This window comes from Athene cunicularia (genome assembly GCF_003259725.1).
Source record: "Athene cunicularia isolate RWA chromosome 1 unlocalized genomic scaffold, athCun1 chr1_part1, whole genome shotgun sequence".
Taxonomy (NCBI): domain Eukaryota; kingdom Metazoa; phylum Chordata; class Aves; order Strigiformes; family Strigidae; genus Athene; species Athene cunicularia.
The window spans coordinates 128,688,432-128,705,407 of NW_020799091.1; the positions used below are offsets into that span (position 1 = coordinate 128,688,432).

Consider the following 16,976-nt stretch of genomic DNA (forward strand, 5'->3'; position numbering starts at 1 on the left):
GTTGGGGTGTTAATTTGCTGTAGGGCAAGGGTGAGAAGGCATGGGCTCTGGTGACAGGGCTGCAAGCTATCAAAGCCGGTATTGCAGTCAGAGCCCCTGAATGGTTGAACTGCAGCTGAGGACAGTAAAAGGGACTGAATGCTGCAACTGCAGCTGAGTTTTATGCTTTGAATATAAAGTGCTACAGCATGCTAGAAACTGTGACAATCCAAGATGTTGTCATTCTATAATATTTCAGGTACACAGAATCTTTTGACCCTGCGCTTTCAGCAGCCTCTCATCTACAAAATACCTAATATCCACTGCAGTGCTGTGAAAACAAATTTATTGTTTCTGAAGTAGTTAAATATGATATCTTGCTGAATGCCATGAACTCAAAAGGGATTTTAGTCATTCTGCTCTCGAGTATGGTTTAAATCCTGTGTACTAGAGAAGATATAGGTCCATCCACTGAGCAGAAGGATAAAGCTAAGTATGATTTTTTTTTTTAAATTTTTTTTTTTTTTTTTGAATTGCAGAAATTCTGTGGCAGGAATCCTGTGAAAGAAATTATCTGCATTGCAGGGCTCAGGGAAGTGAAATTAAAACTTCAGTGACAACCTTTGTAAGGGCACTTCCTGAAGATACTTCTTGGCTTTGCAACTGTAATAGCACTTGAGCTTAGTTTTTGTGCTCAAACTATACATTTACAGTCTTCTTTTGTAGCCTACTAGTCCCTGATGACCTAAAACTTTCTCAACAGATAACATTTTTTGTTTTAAGTAATAGCCACAAGCTCAATTAAACCAGAGAAAATCTTTTATATAGAAAGCTTAATTTGGATTAAGTGATTTAATTGATTTGGCTTCCTTTGATTTGTTTGTACAGGAAAAAAAAAAAAAAAGAAATAATGTGAACATCTCTCATCAACTTTATATTCCATAGACCCTTCTAGATGGACTTACTAGCACATCCATGAAGAGACAGTAGGTATGTGTGGGAGTTGGAGTATGTCTGCAATGGTGGCTGATAACCTGTTGTCAGATTTTTTTCAGAAGATAAGTTCAGCAACCCTTCTGATGTGGCAGCCTTTTAGCACAGGAAATTTAAAAATATTTTTGATTGGAAAATAAAAAGAATGTCATAAAATCAATATTTTAAAAATTTTCTTTTCGTTGCCTTCTCTTAGGTTTCTGCTCCTTGTTTACAACTTGGAAGAAAAGGACCAGATTCTTTCACCCCATGAAAGATTTAACACTGTTAAAGCAGCAGTTTAGGATTTTTCTTCAGTAATAACCAGCAAACAAAGCTAAATCCTTTTGCAAAATAACAAATTTAATCAGACAGGTAGCTTTGCACCAGCTTCCGCCAAACTATTGCCCAGTGCAGAGGCATGGGAACCTAGGGGGCCACAGCTGGTCTCCAGGAAATAAAGGTTCCAGCCTTTTGGGAACATGCATCAAAGTGTGTGACTGTCCCACTGGTACTCAATGTTGGGAAACTATTACAGGAATGCACAGTTCAACAAGTCTCTACACACAAGCATCTGTTTTTTTTTCCCTTGAGATAAGATTTTGTGTTATGAATTCTCAGGGCTTCCCCTGTTTTGCTGGGCAGAGGAATCCTGGCTCAACCCCGCAAATGATGAAAGGGGCCCATAATATGGGACACAGACAGGCCTTATTGCCTGAGGTACCCACAAGCCACCTGGCAGTACATTACTTACACATTAAGCCTATAGCCATGATATCATTGCCCTTGTTCTGGGCTCCAGCAATGTTATAGTCAAAAAGAGTGAGAACACAAAGCATTGTTCCTCTCAGCTGCTAAGACCATACTGACTTTGTGAGTCACACTCAGCATGTAGGAGTGATACATCCCATCATTAATGTTACCAATTCCCAGGTTTGACAAGGGAATATTGCCTACTCTAAGAAAACAGGGAAGGACTGTAAAAGCATTGGAACTAGTCACAAACTCATTAGCATCTCTTAGCCTTTCTGAGTTTATTCATCTGCAGCAGACATAAGAGTAAGATGTTAACTTACTATAAACAGAGGATTTTCCTGAGGCTTATATAGGACAACTATTATTTTTTGGTCAATCCCAGTGAGATGGTCTGGCTGACCACAAGACACAAAGAACTAGCTTGGACACTGTGTTTTCCTTTATTTTTTGTTGGCCTGCCATCAAGGAGGCCCAGAGGGATGGAGAGCTAGAAGGCCAGGACTGCTTTGCTGGCCTCAGTCAGAGAGAAAAGGAGCTGAAAAAGTCTGGAGTCAGGCCTAAGACCTATACATTCTGCTACTTGTACACATACATGCTAACACATGTCGGAGGATTTGTGTAAGAAAACAACTATAATCTCTTCATAAAAAAATGAGGACAATATTGTTGGAGGACGGCTTGCAGAGAGCAAGGCCATAGCTCCCTGCAGGAGCTGGTCGGCCATAGCTCCCTGCAGAAGTCAGTCCCAGCCACCTGAGGTAAACAGAGGAAAAAACCCAGCGTACATTGATGATAACAAGGACTGTTGTGAGAACAAAGGGATAAGTTGGGGGTGCATTATGACCTTGGGGGTGAGAGCAAAACAGCCCTGGGAGGAAATGTTTATGAATACCAGAGATGCCACAAGGGGCTGGGATATTATAATGTGACCTTTTAGATGTACCCAATGGCTGAGATATTATAATGTAGTTTCTTAAATGTATCCAATAGAGTTGCAAGTAGTGTATTGTAGAGCGCTTATATAAAGTGTGATTTCTTTCAATAAAGTGGAAGCTTGCTCTATCATTCACATTGAATCGGCTGCTTGCTTCCTCCGCCCGCCGCACAATATGACTTTCAGTAATTGTGAAAAGCTGGGATTAGTTGTGCCCATAGTAGATGACCACCCTTAGCTTCATGTAATATTTTGGAGTTTTGGGAAGTAAAGATACAGCAATCTAGAGGGCCAGGAAAGTCTGTTTAAGAATTTGTCTTTGAGCAACAAAAAAGGCCAGGATCCACTGAGGATTAGGAGTGGCTAGCAGGAACTGCAGGTGATGGGGGATGCTTAGCTGGAGCCACTAAGAGGAGCTGCTAGCAGAGTTACAAGAAGCAGAAAGCCAGAGGGACTAGTCAAGGATTCCCACCCCAGCTCAGCTTCAGCTCTGAAGAAGCCTTTGCTACCCAGCAGGTGAGTTATGGTACCCCGAAACTATCAACTGTGAGTGGAGTGTTTCTGGAATGGGGGGAAGCAATGGTCTGCCATAGCAGTTGCATCAGCAAGCAGTGAGAGGGGACTCCAGCAAGTATCTCTGGGAGAGTTGGTGGATGCCTGTTATTTTATGTTTCTTTGTCCTTTTCTTCTTTATCTCCAAAACAGCACTGTTCTTGCTAAGCCATTTATGATTTGTAGGAAGGAAGTAGTGCTCTCTGAATATGCAGTTAATTTTTCTGAGGTTGGGTGTAGGAACACAAAATTCTGTTTATTAGTGACCCCTAGAAATTGAACTGCCCTTGCAGCTGTCAATCAGTCTGGCAGAAAGGGTACATTTATTGCTTCCTCCATTTTTCATCTTTCCCCTCTCATATACTTGAGGCAGGAGTGAGGAAACTGGCTTATTGCTTGTGTTTGAGTTCTCTGCAGACTTGGAGAGTCTCTAAAGACTTTTCCTAAAGTCTGCCTGAGGAGCCATTGGGATCTTGGTATCACAAAACTGAGGTTTCAGTTTATACATAGGAAAAAGGGCCTATACATAAAGGGCCTGACAGCCTAGCTGTTTTTTTACAAACTCTTGACCTCATCTGACATACTCACCATGTGTTGTTGCAGTATAAGTTATGTAGGAACCAGATTACAAAATAACTAATTTGAGTGGTAGCACAAGTCTATAAACACAACAGCCTGGACTTCAGGATAAGTCAAATATGCCCAGGCAAGGTCCTGGGTAAATATCCAACAAGTGAAGCACATGCCAGCACCGATGCACTACACTTTGGTACCTGTGCTAGTTAGAGGAGTGCTAGGTAGGTGTACCCCCACACTGTCATGTCTCTGAAGGATGGTGTCAAGGTGTTCTGAGTTTCACCTGAGAGGACTAGGAGAAGAAAGAAGTGGCTTTGGTTATGTCCTCACTATAAGCAGGGCCAGAGGTACACTGTGATCATACCATCAGCATTGCCCAGAGCCATTGGAAAGGCTTTTTACAGCCAGCTCACAGCCATCTGTGGAAGAGCTTCTGTTTTGATGGCCACTTGGGAGACTGCGCTTTCAGAGCAGTATAAACAGTATAAGTAGTATGAAAATATTTGTTAATTTGCAGTCTTTGGAGTCTAAGACTGCTTTTAACTCTTATGGTAGTGAGAGCAGCCTGGAATGATTTCTAACATACCGGAGTGCTCTCAAGCCTGAGAGACTCAGTAGTAGTCAGGGCCGGAAGAAGCCAGCTGAATCATGGAGAAGAGAATGCAGCTACAGGCTGGCCTGAGGCTGCCCATATAGCCCTGCAGGAGTCCGCTGCAGGGAAAGGATTACTTGGGGAGATAGATCCAGATCATACAATACTTGTTCACTAGAACAGGACTGAGGCTGTTGCTAATCTAAGAACCGCAAGTCCTGTTGTGGCTCTGTGAAAGATGTCTCTCTCTATTCTGCCATCATCCCCCATTGTATTTTGTTCTGGTTCAACTGGGATAGGGTTGTTTCCCCAGCAATGGGGAGAGGGCGTTAGCCAGGTTATTCATACCATGCTGACGTCAGGTCCATGCGCCAAGCACGGGAACAGTTTCCTGTGTGGCTTTTGTCTGGGGAAGCACGCGCGGCAGGCTGGCTGTGTCCCTCGCGGTATATCTCTGTATGTCTTTTGTCTTGTTTACTGTTACTACTTTACCACTGTTTATTGTTGTTGTTATTGCTAATGTTGTTGTTCAGTTGATTATTTGTTACACTGTTGTATTAAGCCTTTCCTTATTTCAACCCTGGAGTTTGTGCCTCACTTCCAGCCCTGCCCTGTCTGAGGGTGGGGGAGGGACAACGGCAACATGGTCTCTGGTCCCAGCAGGGCTAAAATCACCACATATTTGTACATGGACCTTAGTGCTGTCTGCTCCCATGGAAGCTGACCCATGTGTTGCTTGAGGCACTCCATTCTGTCTATAAAGAATTCCCTTGCCAGGGCAAGAATTCTCCCTGGTATAAAAATTGCCCAAGCTGCGCCCTTTGCATAGTAAATGGTATGTTGGCACCATGGAAGGGACAAGCCAAATACACTCCAAGAGTTTCAGATTCCTTGCAGAGACTGGGCCAACAACATGAGATTTTGAGCTGTGGTGGTACTGGTGCTCCAGCCAAGGCTGACCAGGTTCCAGGGTAAGCAGACAGCAATACTATCCCTGATGCTACCCTGCCCTGCCTTACCCTGGTAAAGACCTGGATGCAGTGCTGTATCCAGCCCACTCTTTCACTCCTACTTTATTCACATGGACTTGATCTGTTCCTATGCTCCTCTATCCCTGCTGGAGGAAAGTGTTTCCTAAAGTCTAGCCCAAACCATCTTTGCTATTACGTGCCCTTTCACCTTAGTGCTCTTCTTGGATCTCCTTAAATGAGATTATAAGCTGTCTAACCTACTGCAACTTTAACTATCTGAATAGGCTCTTCAGAATGGTGTGTTCTCCTTATTTTACACAAAGAGGAAGGCTCCATGCATAAGATGCTACAGAGCCTTTGACCCCACCCAGAGTCTTGTTTATCAGTGACACAAAATGCTACAGAGCCTTTGACCCCACCCAGAGTCTTGTTTGTTTATCAGTGACACACACCCTGCTCTGCTATTACTTAATAAGAAGTGAAGTCAATGCTTTCCTCCCCTTCAAACTGTTCCACCCTCAATCAGGAGGTCAGCTTCTCCACCCTTTGGCAAAACAGCTGTTTGGGGGTGGAGGTGAGTTTAGGCATGGTGTTGCCCAGCCTCTCATCTGGGGTGGGGGGGAAGAAAGTCCTTTCCTGTCAAATGGCTGCTTTAGAGCTGGGAACAGCCCTGACAGGCTTCCGCCCTTCAGTGCTTGTGTGTATTTCATGTGAGCACAAGTGAGTAAGATCATTCATGACAGTCTGTGGGTCTAGTTTAGGATGCAAGGAAGAGTGAGAGCACAGCACACTACTCAGCTGTTTTTTATCTGCTTTTTTCCTCATGATGGAGGGAAGATTTCACTGAAAGTCACCCTCCTACTTCTGCAGGTAGGAAGAGGCAAAGAAGTCAGTGTGTGTAACTGATGTGATGTGGGACTAGGTTCTCTGCTCGGCTCAGACTTTCCTCACAAGTGGTGAGAAGGAAGAGAGTCCCTAGGAGCTGGCTGCAGCTGTATCATTTTGCCTTACTGCTATCAGTGTGAGTGTAAGTAGCCCAGAAGCTGCCCTAAATATATATCAGCATCTGATAGTCCAGGGACCATCTGCCAACTAAATTTGGCTGGAACACAATGTGGTGCAGCCACTCTTCCTTCCCACCCTTGACATGTCCTTCCACATGCTAGTGGCTATTCTGGCTGTCTGCTCGCTGGAGACTTTACTGCTTTGGAGACACCACAAGAAAGGGAAAGGATGCCTGGATTTCATTCTCCATCCTTGGAGGAAAGACAATTGGGACCACAACTTCATGAGGAAGGCTTTAGGAGAATGCATTCACTTCAAGAGGTGTTAACATCCCTCCAGAACCTCTGCGTGTAAAAGGGGAAATCTGCAAATGTTCAGAAAAGAAATTGTACAAAAAAATGTACAGGAAACTTGCTACAATAGGGGAGCCAAACTTTTCAACTGGTTCATGCAAAGGGTGACAACTGGTAGGCACCACTCCCATAAAAATGTCAAAGAGATGCTGAGGGACAGAGTGTAAAAACACGAGGTCTGGCAAGTGAGGAGGCAGCTGGTAGGTCCTGTGGCCAGGGTAGCCAGCTGTCCTGGGCCTGAAGGACTGTACCTTCACCTGACTTAGAGCAAATGTAGTTTTCTTCCAGCTTTGTTGGGACCAGATGAGGAGCTCTGCATATGTAGCAACCTTTCTGCTATCTCCTGCTCTAGCCACTCTGTACCAGTTTGTGGCTTCTGTTCCACTACACTATGGCAATTTATACACCAGTCTCTGTTTTCCCTGCTTCTCAGCCATTTCCTGGCTGAAGCAGCCATTAGATTTGCTGTGATAACTCAGATGCTTTATGATTATTCATACCAAAATAACCAACTCAACAAGAAAGCAGTAAACAGAAAAACTAGGAGTCCCACTATTTTTTTTTTTATTTGATTATATGGAGGTAGCAGCCCACTCACATACTATCATCCCCGTTGTGTCAGGTGCTACACAAAAATGGAACTAAAAGTCTGTCTCCCACAGGGACAATGATTTTCATAGTAGATGAGACAGACAGAGTGCAAACAAGTAATGACCTAATACTAGTTAATGTCAACAGTCTAGGACTTCAACTTTGCCATTGTTACAGAGCTCACATTCCTGGGTCAGAGAAACCATATTTTTGGGAACACTCAGTGGAAATGTTTTTGGGACTGTACCAAAGTCCTCCCAGGATTCCAGTTTTCTTAGTCTCAGCCTCAAAGGAATTTACATCTGGCTTTGGCAGAGCTGGAAGTCCCCACAGGAAGGATTTTGTTGATATTCAGTCTTTGTAGGACAGTGAGATTCTCTGTGAAGGGAAACACATATATCTGGCCATGTCCATGGCACCACACCCACTACTCCTCCAAAGTGGATAGTTTCAAGAAGTTTCACAGAACTGGGTCCATCTGCCCAGGGAGTATTAGGAAAACCTGTAGATGAGGTGTGTGTGTGTGTGTGTGTGTGTGTGTGTTTCCCCCCACTCACTCCTTCAGTTTGGACAGGACTTATCTCTCTCTCAGAGCAAAACAAGCTGCCAACACTACTTTTAAAAAAGAAGGGGATCTTCAGCAATCAGCAGAGCTTCCAAGAATCTGTGGGAAGACAACATGACAGCATGAGATGGTCCCTGTGCCCTGCACTCTGCTCTCACTGCTCCAATTCTCCCTACTGCAGGCAACTTGTCTATGACTCTGCTAACAGTGACGCTGACTACAGTGTCCTGGCTGGGTCTCTGTAGAGTGGAAAATAGCTCCTTGTGCAGCATAGCCTCACCTGGGAAATACCTGCAGGCACAAAGAAGAAAGATATGCAGCTCAGTAGATCTGTTTTATATGCAGACTGACTGCTTCCTGCCAGTCAGAACAAAGTGCTACAAGCAGTTTTGTCAAAGTTATCCTAGTGGTCCAACATAAAACCAGGGCTGTCTGCCCAATTAATAACATAAATCTGGCCTCTGTCTGCTCAAGGAGTAGTGCTCTCCTCTCCTTGAGGGACATAATAACTACTGTTTTCTCATTAACAGCTTCCCAGGATTCCTTACCCAAAGCCTTCTTAAATCTATCAACTGAAAATAAGCTTACTGATCTGATTCCCAGGCTCTGGACTTAGTTTTCTTAGAGAGCAGAGCCAGCATCTCTTCCAGATCCCTTAAGGGTCCATATGCCCTTCTACTGTCCCCAGTCCCACACAGGCATCTCTATGAGCATATACTTTTGCCCTGCAGAGCATCCTCTACAGATTTGTATGTAGAGACGAGGGGAGATGAGGATAGGGAATCCACCAGAAATTTAGGGGAAGAAAAAGTGCTTCCTGTTGCTCACATTTCTGAGAAAATTTGGTTGAAATAGGAGGAGTCATCCTAAACTTTTTACTTTCCTTTTGTACCCTCTGAACATCAGATTCATCAGACTGTAAAGCAAATTTTGTGGAAGATAAAACATTGACATCAAATCATCACAGGAGCATAAAGCAGGTAAGAGTCAGGCTTCTATGAATATGGTACCTACACTGTGAATGCCACATGCTGCAAGCTCCTTCACTTCTGGCATCACAGCTTCATTGCCACTCTAATATGTACTCCCTGCCCTTTGGCAGGGACTCACTTTGCCTGTTGTATATCAGCACAGTGTCTAGAACAATGTGGGTTTGGTTTTCCTACAGAAGAGCAGTGTCAATAAATAATGCAAGCATGTCAGTCATAGTCTACATAGGAAAGGCAGTGTCCATGGGATGATAACATCTTTGGTGATTACCATAAAATTTTCAAGAATAAGTCATTACCTTCACATACTTTAGAAACACCCCATGAACTCGGTATGCTAAGAACTTCTAGCATGAATGTATCTCACTTATTTGGAAAAAAGCAAATAATGCTTCCAGTTTCCTGATCCCACTTAATTGTTGATATTTGACCTGCAGATTAGAGGTTTTCACGTCATCTGTCAGCCCACAGAGAGTATCTCAAGGTTCACTGTGTGTGAAAGATAGGAAAGGGACATTAGGAACAGGCCAACCACAAATAGCTAAAATTAGCTCTGAGAACTGGAGTGCTGAGGTCTCTGAGGAACACTAGTCAAAGAAAATGGTTGCTTGCTAAACTCCCACTTATTCTACTGCCTCTGAGGACTCCTGGCTCACATCTCTGCCCAGACATCCTACATGGCTATTTAAGAGGATTCCCCCACCCCTTCCTCCTACACTGGCCATCATTTTCCTCTTCTGTAACTGCAGTACAGAGTGATATGGGATTCGTGCTCCAACGGCAAGTTGCTGACTGGAAACAGGAAACGGGGAGGCTATGCAGAGTGCAACCTCTGTGACAACATGAATGTCACACCCATGTGCAGACAGGGATACTTCTCACACATGGCAATGATCAGCAGTTCCCCATTTTTCTCCTCTTCCCTCTTCTTCAGAAGGGCTTACAAAGCCCTAGAGGGGCCTAGATAGAGTTAGAAGCAGTCTTTAGAAAGGATGGCTGAGTGAGGCCTCAGTTATCATGGAACATGATTTCTTGCATAATTCTTTTAGATTTTCCCAGGCCGATAAATTTAAGACAGTAAATCTTCACATAACCAGACCATATGGCCTTAGAATAAGACATGGAGTGAATTGCAGAGCAACAGCCTGTCTTCTGCAGAATCGGATTAAGGGAATCCTTTGAGAACTATCCCATACATGCAGTCATAGGCATGGCTTTAAAAGCTGCCCTCCCTCATCCTTCCCAGAAATGCCTGATGGAATAAGAGGGTTTTTGCAACACCAGCTTCTCCTCTTTTCTCCTTCCTATTCTCAAAAGCCTTTTCTCTAAATAAAACTGAATGACTATGCCTGTCCTTCAGATTATAGTTTCAGGGGGAAGAAAATAAAAGATTGTTTAGAGTAATCACATTGATACTTGTGGAAACACCTTAGAGGAGTTGGACACATTGTCTAAATTAAGGTTCTGTCTCTGCAAGGAGAAGGACATGCTCTCACATTCACTGGGAATAAGTTTTTGCTTCCTCCAGCCAGCTCTCTGTGGTACTATTTGCTTACATCCATGCATGGCTAATGCTATACTAGCCCCTCTAGGGTAAGTTGCTGTTATATATCATGTTTAGACGTGAAGGTTTATTCCAGATGGGGAAACCAACTTAAAATGAAGTAAAAAAATCCCTTTGCTGCCTCTGCTGTGCATTTGAAGTCCTTCTTTCAGGATAGTACCAGTGGGGTGCAAGTACATTTACCTACACAGTGTGCCACCCCTTCAAAAGAGCACCCCCACATGTTGCTCCTGTTACAATCACAGTTAAAATCAAAAGGAGTTGAACTCTGCCAGTATAGGACACTGTTTTATTAGGCTTCATCTAATAAAGCATGTGTTCATAATCTTAGCCCTACAGTCCCTGGTAAAGATACTTTCATTCAGTGCAAAGGAAAAAGAGAGAAAGTTTGCTCTATTCTTCTTTCTTGGCTTCTATACCTCATTACAGATTAATTCTTGCTGCACAACGTCCATTATCACTTGCAATGAAATGGAAACCCAAGCTACTTTGCTAAATTAACAGAAAGGTTCTGTAAATATGCTGTCATGTCTTCCCATACTTCTGTGTACCCCACTGAAACACCCTTCAGAAGCACACAGAAAGTCACAACTAAGGGATAGCTCAGGGCCTTCAGATTAAAGGAAAGTAGAAAAGCAGCTGTAGATTGTTCCCTCAGTCTTCAGTGGAGAAAGAACACTATTTTCACATATCTGTACTAAGTCAAACACTGTTCTGTTCACTCCTGATGTTAATATATTAGGTGTGGAACTCACACTGCTGACCTGAAAAGGTGCTTTGATGAATGCATTGCTCTTCACTCAAGGAAGAGTCAGGCAATAAACAAATTACTGCATCCTCACTCCAGATCTACCATCTCCTCATCTTTTGTCTCACACTGTACACCAAGATTTATGGAGAAAAATTCCAGAAAAGTGAGGAAACAGAAGTGCTGTCTTTTGTTCCAGAGAAGAAAGAGTTCTGTTCTTGAATTCTCACATCAGAAAATCCCCAGCTTCTACTGTCTGTGACCTTGAGTCTGTGTGGGGAAGGCCCAGCCATAAATGAGTAGTCAGCTGATGTTTAGAATACAGCATTGGTTTGGGAATACAGGACAAATGCATTGAAAAAGTAATTTTGGATTAAAAAAATCCTGTGCCAAGGCAACAATCTCTGTTGGGATCTTCACACATACGAACTGCTTCTCACTGTTGACACTCATGTGCTGACATGCATGACAGGAATTTCTGAGTTTGTTCCCTGCTGGAACATGATCTTCATCATTAGAGACTGTTCACGTAACTAACACCTTTATTTGCAGTTTCAGGTGAGAAACTAGTAACAGTCAGACTATGGGAATGACATAACTGGCTTATTTTTGTAGAAAGTTTTTGCAGGTTGTGCAGGGAGAGGCAAGACAGCAACTTTTCCTGCAGCTGCACTTGTTCTGCAGGTAAAGAGAAGATTCTTTCTTCAGGCCTGATAGCCTGACACTGTCTTCAGACTCATTTGTAACAAAAAGAGCAGCCCACTGGTGCTGCTCTTTCTGCTTTTCACAAGTATGGTGATTTCAGAGAATTCCAACATGCTTTAAAACCAGTGGCACATCCAAGGGACTGGCTGGCCTACTGACTATGGAGGGACTGCAGCTCTGCTAACCTCAGGATTGTCTAAGAGATACAGTATTATTGTCTCCTGCCTGGGAGGCCACTGTATCCTGACAGGGGCCTCTGATAGAGAAGGGGAGAAAGATTATGCTGAGATGAGGGAGCAGGCTCAGTCTGTGCCCTCAGAAGGCTGGCGAGAGGCAGAGAGGTGAGGTGAGAAGGATCTTATTGCTCACATGTCAAAAAGGTTGTATCCGCAGGCCAGTCAGCTCCGCTCCAGAGAAGCTGTATTCAGCTCTCCTGATCCTCTGTGGCTAGTCATTGCTGTGAGAAGCCAGGCCAGCTCTTGAAAGAAGACTAGGGATGTAGTACCCAGCCACCTTCAATGACAAAAATGGAAGATAGGAAAATGAATTTCTGGATTGTTCCAGGAGGACTGAAAAGCAGCAAGATACTCCCTTAAAACTGCTGAGCAGAGTAAACCTCATCACAGGGAGAGTAACCCACTGTAAGCAGAGAGCCTTGCCAGTCTGCCAGGCCCTCTGTCTGCTAAACATCAGGGAGCTGTTTAGACCCCCACAAATACAACCAGCAACTGCAATGGCCAGTACTCAAATGCAATGCTTCTTTCACAGAAAGAGACATTTCCTGTACAGTACCTAGGAGGAAGTGCTATGAGTAACTGATATTACAGTGAGAGATAGAGAATGTGTAAGTGCTGTTCCACACTTGAACCTGTCAGGACATGAAGGCAAAGAAACAAATGAGATCTCTGATGATCACACCAACCTTTAGGCTCTCATCTCACTGAAAGGAAGGCTTGCCCCAGAGCTGCTCATGGAGCTGATGCAGGGAGTAGATGTTACTGCTTTTCTGTGTCTACTTCTTCTTCATCAAACTCCCCTCCAAGGCCTCTACAGAGATACTGTCTTCTTTAATTTACACTGCTAGAAACATCAAACCTTGACTGCAGCCATGAATCTGCTTATGAACTCTGCTGGCCACAATGCCACAGAGCTGCCTTAAAACTCTCTTAAAAATGTGAGGCATTCCAGTCATTTTAATTACTGTGTATTGCATAAGCCAGAAACCAGTTCATACAAAGGAACAACAGAAAAGTTATTTTCAATCGTTCTCATTCTGTTCTCTGCTTAGTGTGAGCCTCCAAAGCTCTGGGAACACCAGCTCTTATTACCATTTGAAGCACTTCATCTATTTGAAATCTCTTTGTTCAGTCACTTAAAGCTATTGATGCAGTTTAAAAGGATTTAAGAAAGAAAAACAAAACTTCAATTTGGAAATGGCTACAGCAGCATGAAAGCAGAGCAAGAGAAACTGAAAAACTTATTATGAACAAAAATTAGGGAAAACTAATTGCTTGGAATGAGGCACAGGCAGGTAGAGCCAAGCAAATCACATTGTGTTCTCCCTCACAGACTCTGTCAGACCATCTAATTGCAGCCTCCTGGCTTGAACCTTGCATGGTACTGAGCCCTTTGGCCCTTATCCAGAAGTGCACTTAAGCTTATATTTAACTTTGTGCATGTAAATGGTCCTGTTGACTTCAGTAGAGCATTTTGTGTGCTTAAAGTTGAACATGTGCCTTAGTGTTTTGCTGGATTAGGGCCAAAGAGTGCAGTCACGTGCAAGAAACATTTTCAGCTTGATAAGGCTGTTAAAAGATATTCCCTGGTTGCCCTTCCACAGCTGATGCAACATCACAGTCTGATTGGAGGATCCCTGCGCTACCAAGAAGGTGACTTCATACCCTACAATCCTTTATAATATAACACTCCTGGTGACACATGGTGCCTATGGTCTGCTCCCACCGGGTGTTCCTGATAAGCACAATCTGTAAAGGATCCTTGAAGATGTATAGTTAGAGCTGATGAAGGTTTAATGGTGTACTTCTAACTAAAAGCTTGGAAATGGGATAGAATGTTACCTATGTCTGGCTTGCAGACAGGAAGGTGGCATAATTCCTTTGCAACCTCGAAGTAAGAGATCAAACGACTTTTTTTCATATGTATTTATAGAATCAAGGGCATTTTTAAGAAGAGTCTTCTTATTCTAAGCAGCATATGAAGTTCACTGATACAAGGGAGGAATTAATAGAGGAGGATTTTTAAAATCTTTTTCACACTTGTAAATTATAGCAAGTATAAACATTTTCAACAACAGTCTTCTCAAAGGATCATGTCAAAAAAAAAAAAAAAAGGCATTCAAAAAAGAAACAGATAATCAGGAAATACAAGAATCTTTTTCTAATGCAGTGTGTGACCACTCTGTACTGACCTACAAGATGGCATGAGTGTGCTGTAAAAAAAAAGACATCAGATAGCTCTAAAACCACCTATCCTTTCCCACCTGCTGTATAATAGCAGAAAAACAATGATATCTCCTAGAGAGTGTGATGCTGAGCTTGTATAAAAGATAAGAGGATTGTCAACTTCAAGAGTAGTTTTTAGGACAAGAGAAGGCTTTTGAGCAACTTGGCAGCTGGACAATTTAGAATGCTAATGGCAGGACTCCACACTCATGAATTAAGACAAGTTAAAATGGAAAAATACCCATAATTCAGAATCTTTTAAAATTAATATATTGTTAAGGAGGTGGCAGAACGCTTTGGACTGCAGGCTGGAGTCTCCTGACTTCATTCATGACATGCTCAGTTTAAGCCAGCTGAGGTCTGGTGATGAGTTGGAGTGTTTTCAGCCACTACATGTGTCAAGTTTTGGGTTTTTTTATTTTTCTTTTTGGCCAGCAGTTTGAAGAAGCCCTTGTGTATTACTTACATTCGGATGTTTTTGTCAGTTCTGAAGCAGTTGACATAGCTCGCAATGAAATGTGATCAGAGGGGAAGTGAATATGCCTTTAATTCATTTACAGCAACACCTTATGTCTCTTGAAGGAATATCCCAAAGTGTTTTTTGGTCCTTTCCAGCCACAGGCAGGACTTGTGGAAAGAAAAAGATATTGTTAATATGTTCCTGATGATATAAACTGCAGTGAGTATCTATGGAAGCAGAAGTGGTTCACTCTCCTGAAATTTAACAAAGACACCCAGCTTGACATAGTTGCTTTTCCAAAGAGTCGGTTCTTTAGATATTGCAAGGAACCTAGCTTCATCCATAAAAACGCACCCATCTCTTGCAGCGCAGTGCCCCCTAGCACTGTCTCTACACATTCATTCAGGATGGAGGGAAGAAGGCCACTTTGCTCAGTCAACAACACCCGCAAGACATGGTTTTCCCTGGGAATTTTCACACCAACTATTGACCCAGCCCAGTCATGCTTAGCTTGTGGGATTCGACAAGATCACTTTCTACAACAACAAAAAAACTGAAAGTGCCAGACACAGCTCATTTTTCTTCCGTGTTACTCTGCTGAGGTTGGTAGAATTGTTCCTTGTTTACACCCAGTGAGACTGAAATGACAGTTCAATCTGATGGATTTAACTTCAGCTGTAGTACCTTGAGCAGACATCCCAAGTACCTAAGGAGTTTTTTGCATAAGTTTTCTCATATAGCAATTTGGAGATGAATGATTCAGACACTAATGTGTCTCAATTGAATGTCCTGTTTAATATCCTTCTTCATATGTACTCATAGGATCTGTTAGCACCTCAACACCATCTAATTTTTTCAGTGTGTCCACTAATACACATTCCTGAGAATATTCCATCACTATTATCCCCATTACACAGACTGTAATTTGAAGCACAGTAAGGCAAAGCTGTCACACCTGTGTTTCCCACTGTTGGCATTATAACCTTGATCTCTACAAGTAACACCTAACTCGAAGCTTTTGTGTACTGATGTTCTGAATAAAAGCCTGTGTTTCTATAAGACTGGAATTTTTATTTTCATGTGGACAGTATGATTAAAGAAAAGGTGTAAGCAGGTTGTGCTTTGCCCAGATGAAGCAGAATCATAAATCTAAAGACTTAGCTGATTATTTAGAAATTTAGGACAGCTGGTTCCCAGCCTTTAATACCAGCATAATTTATAACTAGACACGCTTAAGTCTTGTAAACCCCATGGAAAGTACTCTGACATTATACACACTGTTTTGATACTGTGAGTAATCACCCCTCAGTCCCCTTTGCAGGTTAATAAAGCTGTCTGTATCTGCAGCTGGCAATCTCCTTCCTTACAGTCCCAGCTCTTCTATAACATCTACATTTCTACAGCTGATAGAAATTTATGGTTCAAAAAGGGAGTATGTGAAAACAAAACAAACAGGACTTTTCTATAAATTCCACTAAAGTTGCTCTACTAAAATATAATTTGAGATTAAATGTTAGGAGTGCTTTTTCCAGCTTGGCTTTAGCAGTTTATGACCCCTTTCAGACTGAAAGCCCTGAGAAGGGCAAGCGATGAGGGGTGGTGGTGGTGTGACAGAAGGAGCATTTGAGCCAGATTAAAAACCACAGGATGAAATACTGGTTTACAGTTCAGCTAGGTCATGTCTTTCCTTTCCTTCATCCTCTTTTCACTGCCTATTGAAAGAGGAAAATAAGCATCACTCCACATTCCTCTTGCATTTTCAGATCGCTTTCTGAAAGCCCTTTAGAATACTCTTTCACCTCCTCTGGTTTAAAATCAGTTTGCAGACAGCCGAGATGGTTTCGAGGAAAACAGGCCAAACGTTCCAAGAGAACGACAAACCCCGCCTGTTTTCCATGTGCCTCTTCGCACCCTGAGGTGAGGAGCGGGGCGGCCGAGGGGAGACAGGTCCTGACGGGGTGGCAGGGGACTCCTCAGGACCGGGCCAGACCCGGCCGCGGGACGGACGGACGCTCGCCGATCCGTCAGAGGGGCAACTACTTCTTACGAGTTTGAAAACAGCCCCTCGCGCCCAGCGGCGGGAGGAGGACGCAGGCTGGGGCGGGCGGTGGAGAGATGCACCCCCAGCCAACAAAGCGTCCCACAACCGCCCATCCCCGCACTATTCCCTATAAGGCGCTGAAGCGGCAGCGAGACCCCGCC

The 16,976-nt window shown here is 43.3% G+C and overlaps 2 protein-coding genes across 2 annotated transcripts in view; one reads left to right on the top strand and one right to left on the bottom strand.

Moving 5' to 3' along the window:
• SYN3 (synapsin III) overlaps positions 1-16,976 on the bottom strand; it is a 204,527-nt gene that overhangs the window by 82,620 nt on the left and 104,931 nt on the right. The window lies entirely within an intron of this gene.
• The window catches only part of TIMP3 (TIMP metallopeptidase inhibitor 3), a 50,791-nt gene continuing 38,598 nt past the window's right edge, over positions 4,784-16,976 (top strand). Inside the window, exon 1 of the mRNA XM_026852763.1 lies at positions 4,784-4,797. The gene's annotated coding sequence lies outside the window, so the exon portion shown is untranslated. The remainder of the gene's footprint in view (positions 4,798-16,976) is intronic.